Below are 20,163 nucleotides of genomic sequence, written 5' to 3' on the forward strand. Positions count from 1 at the left end.
ATGTATAGAAAGCCCAAGATTGAGGACTCTTTGGCCAGAAACATGTTTAGAAGGTCAAAAGGGGACCTCTTTATAGCTGATTTATCATCAAAAGGAGTCTATAACTTTCTATAGTTTGAAAAATTTTGAGGACACTTTGACCACAAATAAGTTCAAAAGGTCAGATATGGACATCTATATGGCTTATGAAGCATCAGAAGGAGTCTATGAGTATCTATAGAAAGCATAAGATCGAGGACTCTTTGGCCAGAAATATGTTCTGGAGGTCAAAAGGGGCCCTCTGTATAGCTGATTTATCATCAAAAGGAGTCTATAACTTTCTATAGTTTGAAAAAATGTTAGGACACTTTGACCACAAATAAGTTTAAAAGGTCAGATATGGACATCTATATGGCTTATGAAGCATCAGAAGAAATCTATGAGTATGTATAGAAAGCCCAAGATTGAGGACTCTTTGGCCAGAAACATGTTTAGGAGGTCAAAAGGGGACCTCTGTATAGCTGATTTATCATCAAAAGGAGTCTATAACTTTCTATAGTTTGAAAAAATGTTAGGACACTTTGACCACAAATAAGTTCAAAAGGTCAGATATGGACATCTATATGGCTTATGAAGCATCAGAAGAAATCTATGAGTATGTATAGAAAGCCCAAGATTGAGGACTCTTTGGCCAGAAACATGTTTAGGAGGTCAAAAGGGGACCTCTGTATAGCTGATTTATCATCAAAAGGAGTCTATAACTTTCTATAGTTTGAAAAATTTTGAGGACACTTTGACGACAAATAAGTTCAAAAGGTCAGATATGGACATCTATATGGCTTATGAAGCATCAGAAGGAGTCTATGAGTATGTATAGAAAGCATAAGATCGAGGACTCTTTGGCCAGAAATATTTTCTGGAGGTCAAAAGGGGACCTCTGTATAGCTGATTTATCATCAAAAGGAGTCTATAACTTTCTATAGTTTGAAAAATTTTGAGGACACTTTGACGACAAATAAGTTCAAAAGGTCAGATATGGACATCTATATGGCTTATGAAGCATCAGAAGGAGTCTATGAGTATGTATAGAAAGCCCAAGATCGAGGACTCTTTGGCCAGAAATATGTTCAGGAGGTCAAAAGGGGACCTCTGTATAGCTGATTTATCATCAAAAGGAGTCTATAACTTTATATAGTTAGAAAAATGTTAGGACACTTTGACCACAAATAAGTTCAAAAGGTCAGATATGGAAATCTATATGGCTTATGAAGCATCAGAAGGAGTCTATGAATATTTATAGAAAGCCCAAGATCGAGGACTCTTTGGACAGAAATATGTTCTGGAGGTCAAAAGGGGACCTCTTTATAGCTGATTTATCATCAAAAGGAGTCTATAACTTTCTATAGTTTGAAAAAATGTTAGGACTCTTTGACCACAAATAAGTTCAAAAGGTCAGATATGGACATCTATATGGCTTATGAAGCATCAGAAGGAGTCTATGAGTATGTATAGAAAGCATAAGATCGAGGACTCTTTGGCCAGAAATATTTTCTGGAGGTCAAAAGGGGACCTCTGTATAGCTGATTTATCATCAAAAGGAGTCTATAACTTTATATAGTTTGAATTTATTTTAGGACACTTTGACCACAAATAAGTTCAAAAGGTCAGATATGGAAATCTATATGGCTTATGAAGCATCAGAAGGAGTCTATGAGTATGTATAGAAAACGCAAGATCGAGGACTCTTTGGCCAGAAACATGTTTAGGAGGTCAAAAGGGGACCTCTGTATAGCTGATTTATCATCAAAAGGATTCTATAACTTTATATAGTTTGAAAAAATGTTAGGACACTTTGACCACAAATATGTTCAAAATGTCGGATATGGAAATCTATATGGCTTATGAAGCATCAGAAGGAGTCTATGGGTATGTATAGAAAGCCCAAGATCGAGGACTCTTTGGCCAGAAATATGTTCGGGAGGTCAAAAGGGGACCTCTGTATAGCTGATTTATCATCAAAAGGAGTCTATAACTTTATATAGTTTGAAAAAATATTAGGACACTTTGACCACAAATAAGTACAAAAGGTCAGATATGGACATCTATATGGCTTATGAAGCATCAGAAGGAGTCTATGAGTATGTATAGAAAACGCAAGATCGAGGACTCTTTGGCCAGAAATATGTTCAGGAGGTCAAAAGGGGCACTCTGTATAGCTGATTTATCTTTAAAAGGAGTCTATAACTTTATATAGTTTGAAAAATTTTAGGATACTTTGACCACAAATAAGTTCAAAATGTCAGATATGGAAATCTATATGGCTTATAAAGCATCAGAAGGAATCTATGAGTATGTATAGAAAGCCCAATATTGAGGACTCTTTGGCCAGAAACATGTTCAGGAGGTCAAAAGTGGACCTCTGTATAGCTGACATCATCAAAAGGAGTCTGTAACTTTATATAGTTTGAATTTTTTTTAGGACACTTTGACCACAAATAAGTTCAAAAGATCAGATATGGATATCTATATGGCTTATGAAGCATCAGAAGGAGTCTATGAGTATCTATAGAAAGCATAAGATCGAGGACTCTTTGGCCAGAAATATGTTCTGGAGGTCAAAAGGGGCCCTCTGTATAGCTGATTTATCATCAAAAGGAGTCTATAACTTTCTATAGTTTGAAAAAATGTTAGGACACTTTGACACAAATAAGTTCAAAAGGTCAGATATGGACATCTATATGGCTTATGAATCATCAGAAGAAATCTAAAAGTATGTATAGAAAGCCCAAGATTGAGGACTCTTTGGCCAGAAACATGTTTAGAAGGTCAAAAGGGGACCTCTTTATAGCTGATTTATCATCAAAAGGAGTCTATAACTTTCTATAGTTTGAAAAATTTTGAGGACACTTTGACCACAAATAAGTTCAAAAGGTCAGATATGGACATCTATATGGCTTATGAAGCATCAGAAGGAGTCTATGAGTATCTATAGAAAGCATAAGATCGAGGACTCTTTGGCCAGAAATATGTTCTGGAGGTCAAAAGGGGCCCTCTGTATAGCTGATTTATCATCAAAAGGAGTCTATAACTTTCTATAGTTTGAAAAAATGTTAGGACACTTTGACCACAAATAAGTTTAAAAGGTCAGATATGGACATCTATATGGCTTATGAAGCATCAGAAGAAATCTATGAGTATGTATAGAAAGCCCAAGATTGAGGACTCTTTGGCCAGAAACATGTTTAGGAGGTCAAAAGGGGACCTCTGTATAGCTGATTTATCATCAAAAGGAGTCTATAACTTTCTATAGTTTGAAAAAATGTTAGGACACTTTGACCACAAATAAGTTCAAAAGGTCAGATATGGACATCTATATGGCTTATGAAGCATCAGAAGAAATCTATGAGTATGTATAGAAAGCCCAAGATTGAGGACTCTTTGGCCAGAAACATGTTTAGGAGGTCAAAAGGGGACCTCTGTATAGCTGATTTATCATCAAAAGGAGTCTATAACTTTCTATAGTTTGAAAAATTTTGAGGACACTTTGACGACAAATAAGTTCAAAAGGTCAGATATGGACATCTATATGGCTTATGAAGCATCAGAAGCAGTCTATGAGTATGTATAGAAAGCCCAAGATCAAGGACTCTTTGGCCAGAAATATGTTCAGAAGGTCAAAAGGGGACCTCTGTATAGCTGATTTATCATCAAAAGGAGTCTATAACTTTATATAGTTTGAATTTTTTTTAGGACACTTTGACCACAAATAAGTTCAAAAGGTCAGATATGGACATCTATATGGCTTATGAAGCATCAAAAGGAGTCTATGAGTATGTATAGAAAGCATAAGATCGAGGACTCTTTGGCCAGAAATATTTTCTGGAGGTCAAAAGGGGCCCTCTGTATAGCTGATTTATCATCAAAAGGAGTCTATAACTTTCTATAGTTTGAAAAAATATTAGGACGGTTTGACCACAAATAAGTTCAAAAGGTCAGATATGGACATCTATATGGCTTATGAAGCATCAGAAGGAGTCTATGAGTATGTATAGAAAGCCCAAGATCGAGGACTCTTTGGCCAGAAATATGTTCAGGAGGTCAAAAGGGGCCCTCTGTATAGCTGATTTATCATCAAAAGGAGTCTATAACTTTCTATAGTTTGAAAAATTTTGAGGACCCTTTGACCACAAATAAGTTCAAAAGGTCAGATATGGACATCTATATGGTTTATGAAGCATCAGAAGGAATCTATGTTTTAACAGTTTGAAAAAAAGCCCAAGATTGAGGACTCTTTGGCCAGAAACATGTTCAGGAGGTCAATAGGGGACCTCTTTATAGCTGATTTAGCATCAAAAGGAGTCTATATCTTTATTTGATTTGAACATTTTTTAGGACACTTTGACCACAAATGAGTTCAAAAGGTCAGATATGGACATCTATATGGCTTATGAAGCATCAGAAGGAGTTGGCCTATGAGTATTTATAGAAAGCCCAAGATCGAGGACTCTTTTGCCAAAAATATGTTCAATCAGTCAAATATGGACTACTGTCCGGCTTATATAACATCACAAGAAGTCAGTCTTGTATGTTTAGTAAGTTATTGTTCAAGGACTCGTTATCAAGAAATGTGTTCAGTAGGTCAAAAATGGACTGATTTGTAATGGACTGTATGGCTGATGTAACATCAGAAAGATTCTACGAGAATGTATAGAAAGTTTAAGATTGATTACTCTTGGGTCAGAAATATGTTCAGTAGGTCAAAAGGGGCCCTCTGTATAGCTGATTTATATTTAAAAGGAGTCTATAACTTTCTATAGTTTGAAAAATTTTAGGACACTTTGACCACAAATAAGTTCAAAATGTCAGATATGGAAATCTATATGGCTAATGAAGCTTCAGAAGGAGTCTATGAGTATGTATAGAAAGCCCAAGATCGAGGACTCTTTGGCCAGAATTATTTTCATGAGGTCAAAAGGTGTCCTCTGTATAGCTGATTTATCATCAAAAGGAGTCTATAACTTTCTATAGTTTGAGAAAATGTTAGGACACTTTGACCACAAATAAGTTCAAAAGGTCAGATATGGACATCTATATGGCTTATGAAGCATCAGAAGGAGTCTATGAGTATGTATAGAAAGCCCAAGATCGAGGACTCTTTGGCCAGAAATATGTTCAGGAGGTCAAAAGGGGACCTCTGTATAGCTGATTTAACATCAAAAGGAGTCTATAACTTTTGTATAGTTTGAAAAATGTTGAGGACACTTTGACCACAAATAAGTTCAAAATGTCAGATGTGGAAATCTAAATGGCTTATGAAGCATCAGAAGGAGTCTATGAGTATGTATAGAAAGCCCAAGATCGAGGACTCTTTGGCCAGAATTATTTTCATGAGGTCAAAAGGGGCCCTCTGTATAGCTGATTTATCATCAAAAGGAGTCTATAACTTTATATAGTTTGAAAAATTTTAGGACACTTTGACCACAAATAAGTTCAAAATGTCAGATATGGAAATCTATATGACTAATGAAGCTTCAGAAGGAGTCTATGAGTATGTATAGAAAGCCCAAGATCGAGGACTCTTTGGCCAGAATTATGTTCAGTAGGTCAAAAGGGGCCCTCTGTATAGCTGATTTATCATCAAAAGGAGTCTATAACTTTATATAGTTTGAAAAATTTTAGGATACTTTGACCACAAATAAGTTCAAAATGTCAGATATGGAAATCTATATGGCTTATGAAGCATCAGAAGGAATCTATGAGTATGTATAGAAAGCCCAATATTGAGGACTCTTTGGCCAGAAACATGTTCAGGAGGTCAAAAGTGGACCTCTGTATAGCTGACATCATCAAAAGGAGTCTGTAACTTTATATAGTTTGAATTTTTTTTAGGACACTTTGACCACAAATAAGTTCAAAAGATCAGATATGGATATCTATATGGCTTATGAAGCATCAGAAGGAGTCTATGAGTATGTATAGAAAGCATAAGATCGAGGACTCTTTGGCCAGAAATATGTTCTGGAGGTCAAAAGGGGCCCTCTGTATAGCTGATTTATCATCAAAAGGAGTCTATAACTTTCTATAGTTTGAAAAAATGTTAGGACACTTTGACACAAATAAGTTCAAAAGGTCAGATATGGACATCTATATGGCTTATGAAGCATCAGAAGAAATCTAAAACTATGTATAGAAAGCCCAAGATTGAGGACTCTTTGGCCAGAAACATGTTTAGGAGGTCAAAAGGGGACCTCTTTATAGCTGATTTATCATCAAAAGGAGTCTATAACTTTCTATAGTTTGAAAAATTTTGAGGACATTTTGACCACAAATAAGTTCAAAAGGTCAGATATGGACATCTATATGGCTTATGAAGCATCAGAAGGAGTCTATGAGTATCTATAGAAAGCATAAGATCGAGGACTCTTTGGCCAGAAATATGTTCTGGAGGTCAAAAGGGGCCCTCTGTATAGCTGATTTATCATCAAAAGGAGTCTATAACTTTCTATAGTTTGAAAAAATGTTAGGACACTTTGACCACAAATAAGTTCAAAAGGTCAGATATGGACATCTATATGGCTTATGAAGCATCAGAAGAAATCTATGAGTATGTATAGAAAGCCCAAGATTGAGGACTCTTTGGCCAGAAACATGTTTAGGAGGTCAAAAGGGGACCTCTGTATAGCTGATTTATCATCAAAAGGAGTCTATAACTTTCTATAGTTTGAAAAATTTTGAGGACACTTTGACGACAAATAAGTTCAAAAGGTCAGATATGGACATCTATATGGCTTATGAAGCATCAGAAGCAGTCTATGAGTATGTATAGAAAGCCCAAGATCAAGGACTCTTTGGCCAGAAATATGTTCAGAAGGTCAAAAGGGGACCTCTGTATAGCTGATTTATCATCAAAAGGAGTCTATAACTTTATATAGTTTGAATTTTTTTTAGGACACTTTGACCACAAATAAGTTCAAAAGGTCAGATATGGACATCTATATGGCTTATGAAGCATCAGAAGGAGTCTATGAGTATGTATAGAAAGCATAAGATCGAGGACTCTTTGGCCAGAAATATTTTCTGGAGGTCAAAAGGGGCCCTCTGTATAGCTGATTTATCATCAAAAGGAGTCTATAACTTTCTATAGTTTGAAAAAATGTTAGGACGGTTTGACCACAAATGTTCAAAAGGTCAGATATGGACATCTATATGGCTTATGAAGCATCAGAAGGAGTCTATGAGTATGTATAGAAAGCCCAAGATCGAGGACTCTTTGGCCAGAAATATGTTCAGGAGGTCAAAAGGGGCCCTCTGTATAGCTGATTTATCATCAAAAGGAGTCTATAACTTTCTATAGTTTGAAAAATTTTGAGGACCCTTTGACCACAAATAAGTTCAAAAGGTCAGATATGGACATCTATATGGTTTATGAAGCATCAGAAGGAATCTATGTTTTAACAGTTTGAAAAAAAGCCCAAGATTGAGGACTCTTTGGCCAGAAACATGTTCAGGAGGTCAATAGGGGACCTCTTTATAGCTGATTTAGCATCAAAAGGAGTCTATATCTTTATTTGATTTGAACATTTTTTAGGACACTTTGACCACAAATGAGTTCAAAAGGTCAGATATGGACATCTATATGGCTTATGAAGCATCAGAAGGAGTTGGCCTATGAGTATTTATAGAAAGCCCAAGATCGAGGACTCTTTTGCCAAAAATATGTTCAATCAGTCAAATATGGACTACTGTCCGGCTTATATAACATCACAAGAAGTCAGTCTTGTATGTTTAGTAAGTTAATGTTCAAGGACTCGTTATCCAGAAATGTGTTCAGTAGGTCAAAAATGGACTGATTTGTAATGGACTGTATGGCTGATGTAACATCAGAAAGATTCTACGAGAATGTATAGAAAGTTTAAGATTGATTACTCTTGGGTCAGAAATATGTTCAGTAGGTCAAAAGGGGCCCTCTGTATAGCTGATTTATCTTTAAAAGGAGTCTATAACTTTCTATAGTTTGAAAAATTTTAGGACACTTTGACCACAAATAAGTTCAAAATGTCAGATATGGAAATCTATATGGCTAATGAAGCTTCAGAAGGAGTCTATGAGTATGTATAGAAAGCCCAAGATCGAGGACTCTTTGGCCAGAATTATTTTCATGAGGTCAAAAGGTGTCCTCTGTATAGCTGATTTATCATCAAAAGGAGTCTATAACTTTCTATAGTTTGAGAAAATGTTAGGACACTTTGACCACAAATAAGTTCAAAAGGTCAGATATGGACATCTATATGGCTTATGAAGCATCAGAAGGAGTCTATGAGTATGTATAGAAAGCCCAAGATCGAGGACTCTTTGGCCAGAAATATGTTCAGGAGGTCAAAAGGGGACCTCTGTATAGCTGATTTAACATCAAAAGGAGTCTATAACTTTTGTATAGTTTGAAAAATGTTGAGGACACTTTGACCACAAATAAGTTCAAAATGTCAGATGTGGAAATCTAAATGGCTTATGAAGCATCAGAAGGAGTCTATGAGTATGTATAGAAAACGCAAGATCGAGGACTCTTTGGCCAGAAACATGTTCAGTAGGTCAAAAGGGGCCCTCTGTATAGCTGATTTATCATCAAAAGGGGTCTATAACTTTATATAGTTTGAAAAATTTTAGGACACTTTGACCACAAATAAGTTCAACAGGTCAGATATGGAAATCTATATGGCTTATGAAGCATCAGAAGAAGTCTATGAGTTTGTATAGAAAGCATAAGATCGAGGACTCTTTGGCCAGAAATATGTTCTGGAGGTCAAAAGGGGACCTCTGTATAGCTGATTTATCATCAAAAGGAGTCTATAACTTTATATAGTTTGAATTTATTTTAGGACACTTTGACCACAAATAAGTTCAAAAGGTCAGATATGGACATCTATATGGCTTATGAAGCATCAGAAGGAGTCTATGAGTATGTATAGAAAGCCCAAGATCGAGGACTCTTTGGCCAGAAACATGTTCTGGAGGTCAAAAGGGGACCTCTTTATAGCTGACATCATCAAAAGGAGTCTGTAACTTTATATAGTTTGAATTTTTTTTAGGACACTTTGACCACAAATAAGTTCAAACTGTCAGATATGGAAATCTATATGGCTTATGAAGCATCAGAAGGAGTCTATGAGTATGTATAGAAAACGCAAGATCGAGGACTCTTTGGCCAGAAACGTGTTCAGGAGGTAAAAAGGGGACATCTGAATAGCTGACTTATCATCGAAAGGAGTCTATAACTTTATATAGTTTGAATTTTTTTTAGGACACTTTGACCACAAATAAGTTCAAAATGTCAGATATGGAAATCTTTATGGCTTATGAAGCATCAGAAGGAGTCTATGAGTATGTATAGAAAGCCCAAGATCGAGGACTCTTTGGCCAGAATTATTTTCATGAGGTCAAAAGGGGCCCTCTGTATAGCTGATTTATCATCAAAAGGAGTCTATAACTTTATATAGTTTGAAAAATTTTAGGACACTTTGACCACAAATAAGTTCAAAATGTCAGATATGGAAATCTATATGACTAATGAAGCTTCAGAAGGAGTCTATGAGTATGTATAGAAAGCCCAAGATCGAGGACTCTTTGGCCAGAATTATGTTCAGTAGGTCAAAAGGGGCCCTCTGTATAGCTGATTTATCATCAAAAGGAGTCTATAACTTTATATAGTTTGAAAAATTTTAGGATACTTTGACCACAAATAAGTTCAAAATGTCAGATATGGAAATCTATATGGCTTATGAAGCATCAGAAGGAATCTATGAGTATGTATAGAAAGCCCAATATTGAGGACTCTTTGGCCAGAAACATGTTCAGGAGGTCAAAAGTGGACCTCTGTATAGCTGACATCATCAAAAGGAGTCTGTAACTTTATATAGTTTGAATTTTTTTTAGGACACTTTGACCACAAATAAGTTCAAAAGATCAGATATGGATATCTATATGGCTTATGAAGCATCAGAAGGAGTCTATGAGTATGTATAGAAAGCATAAGATCGAGGACTCTTTGGCCAGAAATATGTTTAGGAGGTCAAAAGGGGACCTCTTTATAGCTGATTTATCATCAAAAGGAGTCTATAACTTTCTATAGTTTGAAAAATTTTGAGGACACTTTGACCACAAATAAGTTCAAAAGGTCAGATATGGACATCTATATGGCTTATGAAGCATCAGAAGGAGTCTATGAGTATCTATAGAAAGCATAAGATCGAGGACTCTTTGGCCAGAAATATGTTCTGGAGGTCAAAAGGGGACCTCTGTATAGCTGATTTATCATCAAAAGGAGTCTATAACTTTCTATAGTTTGAAAAAATGTTAGGACACTTTGACCACAAATAAGTTCAAAAGGTCAGATATGGACATCTATATGGCTTATGAAGCATCAGAAGAAATCTATGAGTATGTATAGAAAGCCCAAGATTGAGGACTCTTTGGCCAGAAACATGTTTAGGAGGTCAAAAGGGGACCTCTGTATAGCTGATTTATCATCAAAAGGAGTCTATAACTTTCTATAGTTTGAAAAATTTTGAGGACACTTTGACGACAAATAAGTTCAAAAGGTCAGATATGGACATCTATATGGCTTATGAAGCATCAGAAGCAGTCTATGAGTATGTATAGAAAGCCCAAGATCAAGGACTCTTTGGCCAGAAATATGTTCAGAAGGTCAAAAGGGGACCTCTGTATAGCTGATTTATCATCAAAAGGAGTCTATAACTTTATATAGTTTGAATTTTTTTTAGGACACTTTGACCACAAATAAGTTCAAAAGGTCAGATATGGACATCTATATGGCTTATGAAGCATCAGAAGGAGTCTATGAGTATGTATAGAAAGCATAAGATCGAGGACTCTTTGGCCAGAAATATTTTCTGGAGGTCAAAAGGGGCCCTCTGTATAGCTGATTTATCATCAAAAGGAGTCTATAACTTTCTATAGTTTGAAAAAATGTTAGGACGGTTTGACCACAAATGTTCAAAAGGTCAGATATGGACATCTATATGGCTTATGAAGCATCAGAAGGAGTCTATGAGTATGTATAGAAAGCCCAAGATCGAGGACTCTTTGGCCAGAAATATGTTCAGGAGGTCAAAAGGGGCCCTCTGTATAGCTGATTTATCATCAAAAGGAGTCTATAACTTTCTATAGTTTGAAAAATTTTGAGGACCCTTTGACCACAAATAAGTTCAAAAGGTCAGATATGGACATCTATATGGTTTATGAAGCATCAGAAGGAATCTATGTTTTAACAGTTTGAAAAAAAGCCCAAGATTGAGGACTCTTTGGCCAGAAACATGTTCAGGAGGTCAATAGGGGACCTCTTTATAGCTGATTTAGCATCAAAAGGAGTCTATATCTTTATTTGATTTGAACATTTTTTAGGACACTTTGACCACAAATGAGTTCAAAAGGTCAGATATGGACATCTATATGGCTTATGAAGCATCAGAAGGAGTTGGCCTATGAGTATTTATAGAAAGCCCAAGATCGAGGACTCTTTTGCCAAAAATATGTTCAATCAGTCAAATATGGACTACTGTCCGGCTTATATAACATCACAAGAAGTCAGTCTTGTATGTTTAGTAAGTTAATGTTCAAGGACTCGTTATCCAGAAATGTGTTCAGTAGGTCAAAAATGGACTGATTTGTAATGGACTGTATGGCTGATGTAACATCAGAAAGATTCTACGAGAATGTATAGAAAGTTTAAGATTGATTACTCTTGGGTCAGAAATATGTTCAGTAGGTCAAAAGGGGCCCTCTGTATAGCTGATTTATCTTTAAAAGGAGTCTATAACTTTCTATAGTTTGAAAAATTTTAGGACACTTTGACCACAAATAAGTTCAAAATGTCAGATATGGAAATCTATATGGCTAATGAAGCTTCAGAAGGAGTCTATGAGTATGTATAGAAAGCCCAAGATCGAGGACTCTTTGGCCAGAATTATTTTCATGAGGTCAAAAGGTGTCCTCTGTATAGCTGATTTATCATCAAAAGGAGTCTATAACTTTCTATAGTTTGAGAAAATGTTAGGACACTTTGACCACAAATAAGTTCAAAAGGTCAGATATGGACATCTATATGGCTTATGAAGCATCAGAAGGAGTCTATGAGTATGTATAGAAAGCCCAAGATCGAGGACTCTTTGGCCAGAAATATGTTCAGGAGGTCAAAAGGGGACCTCTGTATAGCTGATTTAACATCAAAAGGAGTCTATAACTTTTGTATAGTTTGAAAAATGTTGAGGACACTTTGACCACAAATAAGTTCAAAATGTCAGATGTGGAAATCTAAATGGCTTATGAAGCATCAGAAGGAGTCTATGAGTATGTATAGAAAACGCAAGATCGAGGACTCTTTGGCCAGAAACATGTTCAGTAGGTCAAAAGGGGCCCTCTGTATAGCTGATTTATCATCAAAAGGGGTCTATAACTTTATATAGTTTGAAAAATTTTAGGACACTTTGACCACAAATAAGTTCAACAGGTCAGATATGGAAATCTATATGGCTTATGAAGCATCAGAAGAAGTCTATGAGTTTGTATAGAAAGCATAAGATCGAGGACTCTTTGGCCAGAAATATGTTCTGGAGGTCAAAAGGGGACCTCTGTATAGCTGATTTATCATCAAAAGGAGTCTATAACTTTATATAGTTTGAATTTATTTTAGGACACTTTGACCACAAATAAGTTCAAAAGGTCAGATATGGACATCTATATGGCTTATGAAGCATCAGAAGGAGTCTATGAGTATGTATAGAAAGCCCAAGATCGAGGACTCTTTGGCCAGAAACATGTTCTGGAGGTCAAAAGGGGACCTCTTTATAGCTGACATCATCAAAAGGAGTCTGTAACTTTATATAGTTTGAATTTTTTTTAGGACACTTTGACCACAAATAAGTTCAAACTGTCAGATATGGAAATCTATATGGCTTATGAAGCATCAGAAGGAGTCTATGAGTATGTATAGAAAACGCAAGATCGAGGACTCTTTGGCCAGAAACGTGTTCAGGAGGTAAAAAGGGGACATCTGAATAGCTGACTTATCATCGAAAGGAGTCTATAACTTTATATAGTTTGAATTTTTTTTAGGACACTTTGACCACAAATAAGTTCAAAATGTCAGATATGGAAATCTTTATGGCTTATGAAGCATCAGAAGGAGTCTATGAGTATGTATAGAAAGCCCAAGATCGAGGACTCTTTGGCCAGAAATATGTTCAGGAGGTCAAAAGGGGCCCTCTGTATAGCTGATTTATCATAAAAAGGAGTCTATAACTTTCTATAGTTTGAAAACTTTTGAGGACACTTTGACCACAAATAAGTTCAAAAGGTCAGATATGGACATCTATATGGCTTATGAAGCATCTGAAGTAATCTATGAGTATGTATAGAATGCCCAAGATTGAGGACTCTTTGGCCAGAAACATGTTTAGGAGGTCAAAAGGGGACCTCTGTATAGCTGACTTATCATCAAAAGGAGTCTATAACTTTACATAGTTTGAATTTTTTTTAGGACACTTTGACCACAAATAAGTTCAAACTGTCAGATATGGAAATCTATATGGCTTATGAAGCATCAGAAGGAGTCTATGAGTATGTATAGAAAGCATAAGATCGAGGACTCTTTGGCCAGAAATATGTTCTGGAGGTCAAAAGGGGCCCTTGTATAGCTGATTTATCATCGAAAGGAGTCTATAACTTTCTATAGTTTGAAAAAATGTTAGGACACTTTGACCACAAATAAGTTCAAAAGGTCAGATATGGACATCTATATGGCTTATGAAGCATCAGAAGGAATCTATGAGTATGTATAGAAAGCCCAATATTGAGGACTCTTTGGCCAGAAATATGTTCAGGAGGTCAAAAGGGTACCTCTGTATAGCTGATTTATCATCAAAAGGAGTCTATAACTTTCTATAGTTTGAAAGAATTTTTAGGACACTTTGACAACAAATAAGTTCAAAAGGACAGATATGGACATCTATATGGCTTATGAAGCATCAGAAGCAGTCTATGAGTACGTATAGAAAGCCCAAGATCGAGGACTCTTTGGCCAGAAATATGTTCAGGAGGTCAAAGGGGGCCCTCTGTATAGCTGATTTATCATCAAAAGGAGTCTATAACTTTCTATAGTTTGAAAACTTTTGAGGACACTTTGACCACAAATAAGTTCAAAAGGTCAGATATGGACATCTAAATGGCTTATGAAGCATCAGAAGAAATCTATGAGTATGTATAGAAAGCCCAAGATTGAGGACTCTTTGGCCAGAAATATGTTCTGGAGGTCAAAAGGAGACCTCTGTATAGCTGACTTATCATCAAAAGGAGTCTATAACTTTATATAGTTTCAATTTTTTTTAGGACACTTTGACCACAAATAAGTTCAAAATGTGAGATATGGAAATCTATATGGCTTATGAAGCATCAGAAGGAGTCTATGAGTATGTATAGAAAACGCAAGATCGAGGACTCTTTGGCCAGAAACATGTTCAGGAGGTAAAAAGGGGACCTCTGTATAGCTGATTTATCATCAAAAGGATTCTATAACTTTATATAGTTTGAAAAAATGTTAGGACACTTTGACCACAAATAAGTTCAAAATGTCAGATATGGAAATCTATATGGCTTATGTAGCATCAGAAGGAGTCTATGGGTATGTATAGAAAGCCCAAGATCGAGGACTCTTTGGCCAGAAATATGTTCAGGAGGTCAAAAGGGGACCTCTGTATAGCTGATTTATCATCAAAAGGAGTCTATAACTTTATATAGTTTGAAAAAATATTAGGACACTTTGACCACAAATAAGTACAAAAGGTCAGATATGGACATCTATATGGCTTATGAAGCATCAGAAGGAGTCTATGGGTATGTATAGAAAGCCCAAGATCGAGGACTCTTTGGCCAGAAATATGTTCAGGAGGTCAAAAGGGGCCCTCTGTATAGCTGATTTATCTTTAAAAGGAGTCTATAACTTTATATAGTTTGAAAAATTTTAGGATACTTTGACCACAAATAAGTTCAAAATGTCAGATATGGAAATCTATATGGCTTATGAAGCATCAGAAGGAATCTATGAGTATGTATAGAAAGCCCAATATTGAGGACTCTTTGGCCAGAAACATGTTCAGGAGGTCAAAAGTGGACCTCTGTATAGCTGACATCATCAAAAGGAGTCTGTAACTTTATATAGTTTGAATTTTTTTTAGGACACTTTGACCACAAATAAGTTCAAAAGATCAGATATGGATATCTATATGGCTTATGAAGCATCAGAAGGAGTCTATGAGTATCTATAGAAAGCATAAGATCGAGGACTCTTTGGCCAGAAATATGTTCTGGAGGTCAAAAGGGGCCCTCTGTATAGCTGATTTATCATCAAAAGGAGTCTATAACTTTCTATAGTTTGAAAAAATGTTAGGACACTTTGACACAAATAAGTTCAAAAGGTCAGATATGGACATCTATATGGCTTATGAAGCATCAGAAGAAATCTAAAAGTATGTATAGAAAGCCCAAGATTGAGGACTCTTTGGCCAGAAACATGTTTAGGAGGTCAAAAGGGGACCTCTTTATAGCTGATTTATCATCAAAAGGAGTCTATAACTTTCTATAGTTTGAAAAATTTTGAGGACACTTTGACCACAAATAAGTTCAAAAGGTCAGATATGGACATCTATATGGCTTATGAAGCATCAGAAGGAGTCTATGAGTATCTATAGAAAGCATAAGATCGAGGACTCTTTGGCCAGAAATATGTTCTGGAGGTCAAAAGGGGCCCTCTGTATAGCTGATTTATCATCAAAAGGAGTCTATAACTTTCTATAGTTTGAAAAAATGTTAGGACACTTTGACCACAAATAAGTTCAAAAGGTCAGATATGGAAATCTTTATGGCTTATGAAGCATCAGAAGGAGTCTATGAGTATGTATAGAAAGCATAAGATCGAGGACTCTTTGGCCAGAAATATGTTCTGGATGTGAAAAGGGGCCCTCTGTATAGCTGATTTATCATCAAAAGGAGTCTATAACTTTCTATAGTTTGAAAAAATGTTAGGACACTTTGACCACAAATAAGTTCAAAAGGTCAGATATGGACATCTATATGGCTTATGAAGAATCAGAAGGAGTCTATGAATATTTATAGAAAGCCGAAGATCGAGGACTCTTTGGCCAGAAATATGTTCAGGAGGTCAAAAGGTGACCTCTGTATAGCTGAATTATCATCAAAATGAGTCTATAATTATCAATAGTTTGAAAAAATGTTAGGACACGTTGACCAAAAATAAGTTCAAAAGGTCAGATATGGACATCTATATGGTTTATGAAGCATCAGAAGGAGTCTATGAGTATGTATAGAAAGCCCAAGATCAAGGACTCTTTGGCCAGAAATATTTTCTGGAGGTCAAAGGGGGCCCTCTGTATAGCTGATTTATCATCAAAAGGAGTCTATAACTTTCTATAGTTTGAAAAATGTTAGGACACTTTGACCACAAATAAGTTCAAAAGGTCAGATATGGACATCTATATGGCTTATGAAGCATCAGAAGGAGTCTATGAGTATGTATAGAAAGCCCAAGATCGAGGACTCTTTGGCCAGAAATATGTTCAGGAGGTCAAAAGGGGACCTCTGTATAGCTGATTTATCATCAAAAGGAGTCTATAACTTTATATAGTTAGAAAAATTTTGAGGACACTTTGACCACAAATAAGTTCAAAAGGTCAGATATGGAAATCTATATGGCTTATGAAGCATCAGAAGGAGTCTATGAATATTTATAGAAAGCCCAAGATCGAGGACTCTTTGGATAGAAATATGTTCTGGAGGTCAAAAGGGGATCTCTTTATAGCTGATTTATCATCAAAAGGAGTCTATAACTTTCTATAGTTTGAAAAAATGTAAGGACACTTTGACCACAAATAAGTTCAAAAGGTCAGATATGGACATCTATATGGCTTATGAAGCATCAGAAGGAGTCTATGAGTATGTATAGAAAGCCCAAGATCGAGGACTCTTTGGCCAGAAATATGTTCAGGAGGTCAAAAGGGGACCTCTGTATAGCTGATTTATCATCAAAAGGAGTCTATAACTTTCTATAGTTTGAAAAATTTTGAGGACACTTTGACCCACAAATAAGTTCAAAAGGTCAGATATGGACATCTATATGGTTTATGAAGCATCAGAAGGAATGTATGTTTTAATAGTTTGAAAAAAAGCCCAAGATTGAGGACTCTTTGGCCAGAAACATGTTCAGGAGGTCAATAGGGGACCTGTTTATAGCTGATTTAGCATCAAAAGGAGTCTATATCTTTATTTGATTTGAAAATTTTTTAGGACACTTTGACCACAAATGAGTTCAAAAGGTCAGATATGGACATCTATATGGCTTATGAAGCATCAGAAGGAGTTGGACTATGAGTATTTATAGAAAGCCCAAGATCGAGGACTCTTTCGCCAAAAATATGTTCAATCAGTCAAATATGGACTACTGTCTGGCTTATATAACATCACAAGAAGTCAGTCTTGTATGTTTAGTAAGTTAATGTTCAAGGACTCTTTATCCAGAAATGTGTTCAGTAGGTCAAAAATGGACTGATTTGTAATGGACTGTATGGCTGATGTAACATCAGAAAGATTCTACGAGAATGTATAGAAAGTTTAAGATTGATTACTCTTGGGTCAGAAATATGTTCAGTAGGTCAAAAGGGGCCCTCTGTATAGCTGATTTATCTTTAAAAGGAGTCTATAACTTTCTATAGTTTGAAAAATTTTAGGACACTTTGACCACAAATAAGTTCAAAATGTCAGATATGGAAATCTCTATGGCTAATGAAGCTTCAGAAGGAGTCTATGAGTATGTATAGAAAGCCCAAGATCGAGGACTCTTTGGCCAGAATTATTTTCATGAGGTCAAAAGGTGTCCTCTGTATAGCTGATTTATCATCAAAAGGAGTCTATAACTTTCTATAGTTTGAGAAAATGTTAGGACACTTTGACCACAAATAAGTTCAAAAGGTCAGATATGGACATCTATATGGCTTATGAAGCATCAGAAGGAGTCTATGAGTATGTATAGAAAGCCCAAGATCGAGGACTCTTTGGCCAGAACTATGTTCATGAGGTCAAAAGGGGCCCTCTGTATAGCTGATTTATCATCAAAAGGAGTCTATAACTTTCTATAGTTTGAAAAATTTTGAGGACACTTTGACCACAAATAAGTTCAAAAGGTCAGATATGGACATCTATATGGCTTATGAAGCATCAGAAGGAGTCTATGAGTATGTATAGAAAGCATAAGATCGAGGACTCTTTGGCCAGAAATATGTTCTGGAGGTCAAAAGGGGCCCTCTGTATAGCTGATTTATCATCAAAAGGAGTCTATAACTTTCTATAGTTTGAAAAAATGTTAGGACACTTTGACCACAAATAAGTTCAAAAGGTCAGATATGGACATCTATATGGCTTATGAAGCATCAGAAGGAGTCTATGAGTATGTATAGAAAGCCCAAGATCGAGGACTCTTTGGCCAGACTTATGTTCAGGAGGTCAAAAGGGGCCCTCTGTATAGCTGATTTATCATCAAAAGGAGTCTATAACTTTATATAGTTTGAAAAATTTTAGGACACTTTGACCACAAATAAGTTCAAAATGTCAGATATGGAAATCTTTATGGCTTATGAAGCATCAGAAGGAGTCTATGAGTATGTATTGAAAGCATAAGATCGAGGACTCTTTGGCCAGAATTATGTTCTGGAGGTCAAAAGGGGACCTCTGTATAGCTGACTTATCATCAAAAGGAGTCTATAACTTTATATAGTTTGAATTTTTTTTAGGACACTTTGACCACAAATAAGTTCAAAAGGTCAGATATGGACATCTATATGGCTTATGAAGCATCAGAAGGAGTCTATGAGTATGTATAGAAAGCATAAGATCGATTACTCTTTGGCCAGAAATATGTTCTGGAGGTCAAAAGGGGCCCTCTGTATAGCTGATTTATCATCAAAAGGAGTCTATAACTTTCTATAGTTTGAAAAAATATTAGGACACTTTGACCACAAATAAGTTCAAAAGGTCAGATATGGACATCTATATGGCTTATGAAGCATCAGAAGGAGTCTATGAGTATGTATAGAAAGCCCAAGATCGAGGACTCTTTGGCCAGACTTATGTTCAGGAGGTCAAAAGGGGCCCTCTGTATAGCTGATTTATCATCAAAAGGAGTCTATAACTTTATATAGTTTGAAAAATTTTAGGACACTTTGACCACAAATAAGTTCAAAATGTCAGATATGGAAATCTTTATGGCTTATGAAGCATCAGAAGGAGTCTATGAGTAAGTTTAGAAAGCATAAGATCGAGGACTCTTTGGCCAGAATTATGTTCTGGAGGTCAAAAGGGGACCTCTGTATAGCTGACTTATCAAAAGGAGTCTATAACTTTATATAGTTTGATTTTTTTTTAGGACACTTTGACCACAAATAAGTTCAAAAGGTCAGATATGGACATCTATATGGCTTATGAAGCATCAGAAGGAGTCTATGAGTATGTATAGAAAGCATAAGATCGAGGACTCTTTGGCCAGAAATATGTTCTGGATGTGAAAAGGGGCCCTCTGTATAGCTGATTTATCATCAAAATGAGTCTATAACTATCTATAGTTTGAAAAAATGTTAGGACACGTTGACCAAAAATAAGTTCAAAAGGTCAGATATGGACATCTATATGGTTTATGAAGCATCAGAAGGAGTCTATGAGTATGTATAGAAAGCCCAAGATCAAGGACTCTTTGGCCAGAAATATTTTCTGGAGGTCAAAGGGGGCCCTCTGTATAGCTGATTTATCATCAAAACGGAGTCTATAACTTTCTATAGTTTGAAAAATGTTAGGACACTTTGACCACAAATAAGTTCAAAAGGTCAGATATGGACATCTATATGGCTTATGAAGCATCAGAAGGAGTCTATGAGTATGTATAGAAAGCCCAAGATCGAGGACTCCTTGGCCAGAAATATGTTCAGGAGGTCAAAAGGGGACCTCTGTATAGCTGATTTATCATCAAAAGGAGTCTATAACTTTATATAGTTAGAAAAATTTTGAGGACACTTTGACCACAAATAAGTTCAAAAGTTCAGATATGGAAATCTA

The sequence above is a fragment of the Abramis brama genome (genome assembly GCF_963993115.1).
Source record: "Abramis brama genome assembly, chromosome: 14".
Lineage (NCBI taxonomy): Eukaryota > Metazoa > Chordata > Actinopteri > Cypriniformes > Leuciscidae > Abramis > Abramis brama.